We start from the raw sequence: 9,191 nt of genomic DNA on the forward strand, positions 1-9,191 counted from the left end.
ACGAACTCTCACATGAAGTTAGAGTTTAGAATAGCGGGTAGAATGGACCACCATTTAAGTGTAAAAAAATACCAACATTTCCATTGTACCGAAATTCTGAAAATAACTTACAGGCGATATCCAAAATACCAGGGAGAATTTCTGGCGTTTTTATGCTGATTTCGTTGACGAATACAGCCAATTATTGTAAATAAACAATACAGATGGGCCTCTTGCATTTAGAGATGATCGCAAAATATTTAGGTGTTCAGATGACCACAACACAGAAAAATTTTCCTGATCACACAATTGAAGCCAATCTACACGCCTAAGAAGACAGTTAAGGACAGGGAAGAGTTTTGGATGACCATTGGATTATATTTAGCTGTAAAATGGACCACAACAACTAAGAGCACGACGGAGTGTGTAAATATTGGGAAAATGTCCATAGTCAAAATGTGAAAGGCAATATCTGGGCAGTGACATAATTTCAAAAGCGAAATCTTCCAAAATAGATTTGGACACAAGGGAGCTTCTAACATGTTGTAGTGTTGTAGGGTATCACATGGTTGGCCCCGCACGGCTATAGCCTTTGCTTACTTGTTTTTTTTTTTTTTTTGTTTTCACCAAAAGTAATCTTTAAATGTAAAACACATTTTAATTAAAAATTCAAATAAATAGAACAACTATACTGCCTCTCTCATAAATATAGCCGGTGATCGAATGGAAAGATTTGATTATAAAATAATTTCGCCAGAAAAAAATTTCTATAAAATTGAAAATTTTTTGATGTGGTCATACATATTTTCAGTGATGGAAAATTCCTTTACTACTTCCTATACTTTATGTGAGATATGTGCAAAATTTCGGAAAATGTGAAAATATGCGTGAGGTACAGATATAGCGGACGAAAATATTCCACTTCATCTAATACTGATAAAAAATTGGTATTTGCAAAATTTGAAATTGAACATTTATATCCAATTTTTTGCGAAATCATAAATTCTGATAAGTTATATATTTATATAAGATCTCTGGTTAAGAGAAATGTTTAGATATAGCAAGTTGTAAAGAATCGCCGACTTGTTTCGCAAGTTATGGCAAAAATTAGGTGAGATACCAGAAGGGGTTCGCAGATATATATCATTTTTACCACAGATGCTGCGTTATTTGGATGTGTGAAATTTGAATAGAGATGGATGCTTATTTTGTTTTCTTTGAGCGTTATCAAATATCGGAGGGTGCCGTTATATGTAGGCTATACGATATCGTCGAACTAGGTAGACATTTTTCTTTCAGGGGGTAAAGTACTTAAAAAGAACTTCTAGTATGGATTGTTAGACAATTCCATTGAAAAATTTAGCTACAATCATCAAAATACCGAATATCAGAGGTACCGTTATATGGGGACTATACGATATTGTGGGCCGATATGGCCCATCTTCGATCTCGATCTGCCTGCAGACAACAGACTGATCTGTGCAAAATTTTAGCTTCCTGTCGTTGTCTAAAATTATTATTTCGATGTAAATTTTGATGAAATTATTATTTCGATGTGTTAAAAACAGAATGACGAACTTAATATGCCCTTCATACTATGTATGGTGGAGGGTATTATAAAGCTTTCCAAGTTTGATCCAAATCGATTCAGATATTGTTGTAACTTAAATATGCATGTTTCATCCAATGTTTGGGCCTTCTCCAAGTCGTAATATGCACTTTATTTGGTATGAGAGACCACAAACAGCATACAAATACCTCGATCAAACTTAGTTAATATCGTTTCACATGAACAATCATCACGACAACTCCAAAATAAACGAATATTTGTTTCTGCTAGAAATGCATAGTCGTGTAGGGTATCATATAGTGGCCCCTGCCAAATTTTTTCCCTCTCCTTGTTGATTTTAGTTTCCACTGGTTTTTTAATAACCTAGTAATGTTAGCATTATAATATTAAACGACTCCCCAATTAAAAGTTAACTTCGCTAATAAAACTGGGGATAATAGATTTTTTTCAGTATCTCGCTATGTCTGTTGTTAGTTTTTTTCATCTTAGTTAAAGAAATAATTACTTGAACTTAATGAAAATGTTATTACATCTCTTGCGGAATTCTACGCTATTTGATATTCCTGCACTGCAGTTGGTCGTGAACTTCATTAAACTTCATTCATTAAAATATCTCATTTACCTAACAGTGGGGAGCAATGCTAACGTCCTGACAAGCAATGATTTAAGTTATTAGTACTTTAAATAGTATTAGGAAAGTTTGGACAACGCATCTGCTTGATATTAACATTTTGAGTGCAAGGTTTACGAAGTGGTATGCTATGTGGTTTGCTTTAATCCATCATTGAGAATTGGATCAAAATAGGGGGGATGGTTTTGAAGTTTGTGCCATTTTATACCCCTAAATATTGTTTAATTCAGGCTAGTGGGAGAATGGTTAAGAAAGCGGCAAGGACAACAAACACTCCCAAGAGTAGCATGTGATGCGATGGTGAGAGATGATGATGCCAGGGTGACACCCGTGTGTGTTGCGCAAAGAGAAATATTGGCATGAAATAAAAACACAGAAAAAATTAGTTAAAAACAAGTAAGAAAGTATCTGTCGATTATGCCGACAGATGTATGCCCTCAGCCAATTTTCGATTATTTAAAAATGTTTTGATTTTTTTATGAATTTTCAAACTCTTGAAAATTCTTAAATTCCATATTCATCTCAGGATTCTGGTTGAGAGACATATATTTAGATAAAGCAAGTTAAAAAGAAAAGCTGAGTTGTTTCGCAATTTATGACAGATAAAAGTATTGAAAATTGTGTGCCTTTGTGGGTGAGGTACCAGAAGGGGTTTGTAGAGATGTAGAATCTTCACAGCAGATCTTGCGTTAGCAAAAATGTTTGCATGTGTGAAATATGAAGAGTGTTGGATGCGTATTTTGCTTTCTTTGAGCGTTTTGCTTTTCAAAATCTTGAACCCTGGAGCAGGTAGCAACAGAAATAGTCCGATCTCTACCATATTTATAATAGTTCTTGTGTTGATGGAAATATTGAGATGTACCATGTCTGAAATGGAATCGGATGTTGATTTCTCTTTTTTGATGGATATTAAAAATGTTGACCATTTGTGGGGGAGGTACCTAAAGGAGTGGACCGATATATTCCACCTTAACAGCAGACCTTGGGTTGATATAAATATTGGGATGTGTGAAAATTGAAGATAAACGGACTCTTACGTCACATTTTATGAGAGTTGTAATTACTTAAAATTTTGACCCTTTGTTGGGGAGGTACCCGAAGTGGACCGATATTGTCCATTTTCGCACCAGAACTAGAAATGACTAAATTATTAGGATTTGCAAATTTAGAGCAAAATCGGATTATCGTTTCTCTATCTGTGCAAAAAAAATATATTTTTTAAAAATTCGACCATTTGTGTGGGTGTTACCGGAAGGAGTGGACCGATATATTCCATCTTAACGCCAGACCTTGGGTTAATATAAATAGAGATATGTGAGATATGTGAAATTTGAAGACAATCTGACTCTTACATCACATTTTATGAGAGTTATGTAATTATTAAAAATTTTGACCATTTGTGGGGGAGGTACATAATTGGTGATGAGGTACTTGATTTGCAAGGTTGGAACAAAATCGGATTATCATTTCTCTTTCTTTTCAAAAAATAATATTTTTTAAAATTTCGACCTTGTGTGTGGGAAATACCAGAAGGAGTGGACCGATATTGTCCATCTCCGAAATCGATCTAAGTTTCTTAATACACCCTCCAGAATATTTTCGTAATAGTATTAGGCATTTATTCTGAAGCCACGGTTGATTAATTGGAGCGGAGAGCGGGCATCGGCTGTTATGGCGGGCCCCATCATCATGGCCGGCGCTTGAGTTCTGGATGCCAACCTAAGGTGCACATTTTCAGCTGACCTCTATGGCAAGTAAACACGATCATTTTGTTTGTTTACAAACTGCTGGACAACGATTGTTTTCTCATCGGAGAAAACCAAATTCGGCAGTTCACCATTTTCGGCCAAGCGAAGCAACTCTTTAGCTTTTTTGAGTCTATTTTTTTCTGTTGCGGTGTAAGTTCTTGAACTTTTTGGAATTTCAATGGATTTCCCCTGAGCTCATTTTTCAATATTTGCGGAATGGAATATTGCGATTGCGATGTTCAGCTCACGAGCCATTTTTTGGTCACTGCGACGCGGGTTTCGATCAAATCGCTTCTTTATTTTCGAACGATTTCTGCTGATGTTGCTGTTTTCATGTAGAAATATTGGGATATGAAGAGAACCGGATGCTTATTTCGGTTTTTATAATCGTTTTGGTTATTCAAAACATTGCCCCATTATGGGGGAGGTACCAGAAGGAATTGTCCGATCTCTACCTTTATAACAGTTTTTGCTGATAGCCTGTTAATTTCGAGTTTTATGAGCTTCATGGATATTGAAAATGTTGACCCTTTTGTGGAAGACGCACCAGAAGGTGTGGACCGGAATTTTTCATCTTTAAATCTTTTTTTGAAAATATTGATCTTTTGTGGGGAGGTATCAGAGGGAGTGGGCCTATATTGCCCATCTCCAAACTCGATCTATGTTTGATGATAATTTTACGGTGTACCAAGTTTGGACAGACGTACGGACGGACATCGCTATATCGCCTCCAAATATCTTAAAATGGATTTAGTCTTGAACTTTTTGGAATTTCAATGGATTTCCCCCGAGCTCATTTTTCAATATTCGCCGAATGGAATTTTTCGGCCACTGCGATGCGGGTTTCGATCAAGTCGTTTCTTTACTTTTACTTGAACCATTTCTGCTGATGTTTCTGTTTTCTTCCGTCCACTTCCTTGACGACGGGCTACACTACCAGTATCACGGCAACGAGCGATGGTACGACACATAAGAGATTTATTCACATTTAAATGCTGGAGGGCTCTAACGAAAGCCACTTGTGCTTTTCCAACCAAATATAAAGAAATGATAGTGTTATCACGCTTGAATTCCATCACGAATAACTTTTTTTCTGGAAAATTCTCACCAAAATGCTTTTGTTCGCTTATAAAGAATATAATAAGCTGTCACTAGAATAATTTTAACAGCTGTCGGACAAGTGGCTTAGAAATGACAGCAGTCTGAGATTTGTTGCAGTTTTTTCATCTCACCCTGTATATATACATATTTTTCCCAAAGTTTTTATATTATTTCAAAAAATGTTTTAATTTTGATATTTTTAGAAAATGCAATATCAACTCTATAATTAAACAGAACCATACCATCATTTCCTTTGATGAATGTAATTCTATATTCGAACAGACAAACTTCTCGCAAAGGTATATATTAAATTTGTCCATGGTAACCGTCTGTAAGAATTTTCATTTGATGTCGTACCTTCTAAGGATATAAACAACCGCCTGAGCCACCTTACCACCACCATTTGCGATTATTAACATTTTCAATGAATGAAATAAATATTACTTTTCCACTTGGTCACAGTCAAGTGGTTGCCTTTATTCATCAACGAAGGGAATATATATACGCGTGCCGAGAGGAGATGAGAATCAATTTCAATCAAAAGATATTTCTGAGATAAAATGTTATACATTTTAAATACGTACAATAGAAACAGTCAGTTAAAGTATTTCGTGGTGAAAGTGATTGAAAAAAGAAAGAAGAATGGGACCATACCCAGACAAATTTTTTATGGTTAGAAGTCATTGGTCACAACTTGGTCTGTTTTTTGATTTTGCAAAAGAAATTAACTAAAAATAATACAATTTTATTGACCAAATGTGATGTGAATGAACATTTATATCTATTTATAGCTAAAATAGCTGTAATTTAGGATTTGGATTGAGAATACAACGGAATTGCTTGCAAATTTGAGTGTTGGATTTCGATTTTAGACATTTTAAAAAATAGTCCCGTTTTTATGTACTTGAAAGGGCACATTTCATTGTTTTTAATCAAAATTCTAGCTCATTCCGTTTGTCCTATGAATAATCTTAAATTTTTATTACATTTTAATATTTTCTTATTCAATACTTTCGTACGCCTACGCACCAAGACTGATCCACATAAAATCAGTAAAGAAAGTACGAAAGTCGGGCGGGGCCGACTTTATGATACCCTACACCACTTTGCTAAATTAGTAGAGCTTTACTTAACAATTAAAAGATTTTATGGGAGAATTTAATCATACACGCTATGATTGTAATTGTAATTTAAAGTTCAAAGGAATAAATATGCCGAAGTCTTTGTTTCTTTTAAATTCGGACTTGTAGATAAAGATATATATGGGAGCTATATCCATATCTGAACCGATCTCGATAAAATTTGGCATTCTAGCTTCTAGACTCGATTCGGTCGCACGTGCCAAATTCCATCCCATTTGGGCAAATATTAGACGTTTGGTGTACAATAAAAGGTAAATCGGACGAAGTTATATATGGGAGCTATATCCAAATCTGAACCGATCTCAATAAAATTTAGCAAAGGTATTTTTGAGCTGCATTTGATATATTTCCCCACATATTGTTGTTACAGAGTGCATATTACGGCTGCGGAGGACAAAAATAACAGATCGAATGAACAATATATATGGGAGCTTCAGCTATATCTCCACCGATTTCGATCAAATTTGGCATACTTATTTTCAGGTCTAATTTGGTTGTATGTGCAAAATTCCATACTATTCGGGCTGATATTACACGTTTGGTGCACAATAAAAGCCAAATCGGACGAAGATATATATGGGAGCTATATCTAAATTTTGACCGATTATCTCCAATTTCAATAGGGTTCGTCCTTGGGCCAAACAAATGAAATGTGCAATATTTCATTTGTATAGGGCAATAAATGCGAACTTTACTTTGTTAACAAAAATACATGGACAGACGGACGGATGGACATGCATAAATCGACACATAATGTGATTCTATGCAGATCATCAAAAGGAACTATGGGTCTATCTCGTTTCCATTTGCCTGTTACTCACAAATGCACAAAGACATAATACCCTAACCACCTTGTGGTGTAGGGTATAAATATATATCAGAGCCGAGTTCCACAAAATAGAAACGTTCGTCCCGAAATTCACTCCATTTGGGCCGATATTAGCCATCATTTGCATAATAAACTTGAAATCGGATTAAGGATATTTAGGAGCTATATCCAAATCTTAGCCGCTATCGTTAAATTTGGCAAAAGTATTTACGAGCTCTATAAGATATCTGGTACCAAATATTATTGATATCGAATGGATATTACGGATGTGAGGGACTTAAACACCAAAGCGGATGAAACATATATATGAGAGCTATAGCTATATCTGAACCGATTTACTCCGTATTCAATGTACTTGCTTCTAGACTGAATTGGGTTGGATTTGCCAAAATTCAAGTCATTTGAACCTATATTGGCCATTTCGTGCACAATTAACCCGAAATCGGTTGAAAAGCTTTATCCAAATCTAAACCGATCTTGATACAATTTGGCAGAGGTATTTCTAGGCTGTATCTGATATTTGGTACCAAATATCATTGCTGTGAAGTCCTTATTACGCATGTGAGGGACTTAAACAGCAAATCGGTTGAAACATATATAAGGGAGCTATAGTTATATCCGAACCGATTTTCACTAAATTTTATGTACTTGTTTCTAGACTAAATTCGGTTGTATGAGCCAAAATTCGGGTCATTTGGACTTATATTGGTCATTTGGTGTACAATTAACCCAAAATCGGTTTATAATATATGGGAGCTATACCTAAATCTGATTGGATTATCACCAATTTCAATTGAGTTCGTTCTTGGGCCAAACAAATATTGTTTTAAAATTTGGATCGGAAAAAATGCGACCTGCATTTTGTTCACAAGAATACATGGACAGACGGGCGGACAAACGGACTGACATGCATAAATCAACTCAGAAAGTGATTCTTTGAAGATCCTCAGAAGTAACTATGCCCTTACTACCATGTGGTGTAGGGTGTAAAAATTATGTAAAAAAATAATAAAAATTTCAAATTTCATTTCAACCTGGATTTCATGCATTTTCAGCAAAGAACCCATAGATTTGAGATCTAACGAAGAGAGTTGAAATTTCGCGTAAAGTAAAAGCCATACAAATATTTCAATTATAAAATTTGAGCGAATAACCATGAATGAAACGTGAATGTTCATAATAGATTTTCCATTCCATTTTAAATTAATAAAATTTCCCAGAATCGAAATCAATGCTTGTTGTTCATCTCGTCGAAGCTCTTGTTGATAATGAAGATGTTATTCGTTGTTGTTTTGGTTCATGGACATTTAAAGAACAGTCATCAAGATGGTAGCTGTTTTCTTTAATATTCACGAAATAAATATTTAATTTGAATGGATTCATGTCATCATATTGAAATTCCGTGGAAAACCTGAACATAAAAAATAAATTTTGCATTTAATTCAGCCAGACCGAACGATATATCCCATCTTTAGTTATGTGAAAACTGCACACATAATATGATCATGAGCCAAGTTTTAATCACCTCGACCAGTCGTTTTAAAAATAAGAAGGATTACCACTGATGGATTAATGGACATGAGAAAATCGATGAAGACACACACAGTGATGAAATTAATATATCCTCCATACTTTAAGCGGTAAAGGGTATAAAAAATTTAATTTTCATATTCTAAGAAGTCCTAAAGTTTATTATACCCTCAGCCATAAGGCTAGAGAGGGTATATATCATTTTATACGGCTAAAACGTGCCTCAGCGAAATAACGATCTTAGACCCTGGGTCTCTTTGGACAAAATCGGTTTTAGAGCACCATTCGGTAGCAATTTTCAAAAAAAAAAAAAAAAAAAACGTAAAAAATTGTGTTAAATTTTTAAAAGTACCGAATGTAGCCGTTACATTAGGGTCTATACGACGACGTGGACCTGCACAAGCAACTTTTGTCATAGGCCATACAATATTCAATAAATAATAATGTAGCTATAGCTATACCAAAATGTGAACCTGCACAAATAATTTTCTGTCTTAGGCTGTAGTATCCATTACGTTCTTCAAGTACCAAGTTTGAAGCAATTCCGGTGAATAATGTCGCTAAAATCGTCAATATACCCTATTTTCGGTATATTGACGTTTTTTGCGAGGTACCATTTTATGGGGGCTATACCAAAACGTGAACCTGCACAGACAATCTC

The sequence above is a fragment of the Musca domestica genome, unplaced genomic scaffold (genome assembly GCF_030504385.1).
Source record: "Musca domestica strain aabys unplaced genomic scaffold, Musca_domestica.polishedcontigs.V.1.1 187, whole genome shotgun sequence".
Lineage (NCBI taxonomy): Eukaryota > Metazoa > Arthropoda > Insecta > Diptera > Muscidae > Musca > Musca domestica.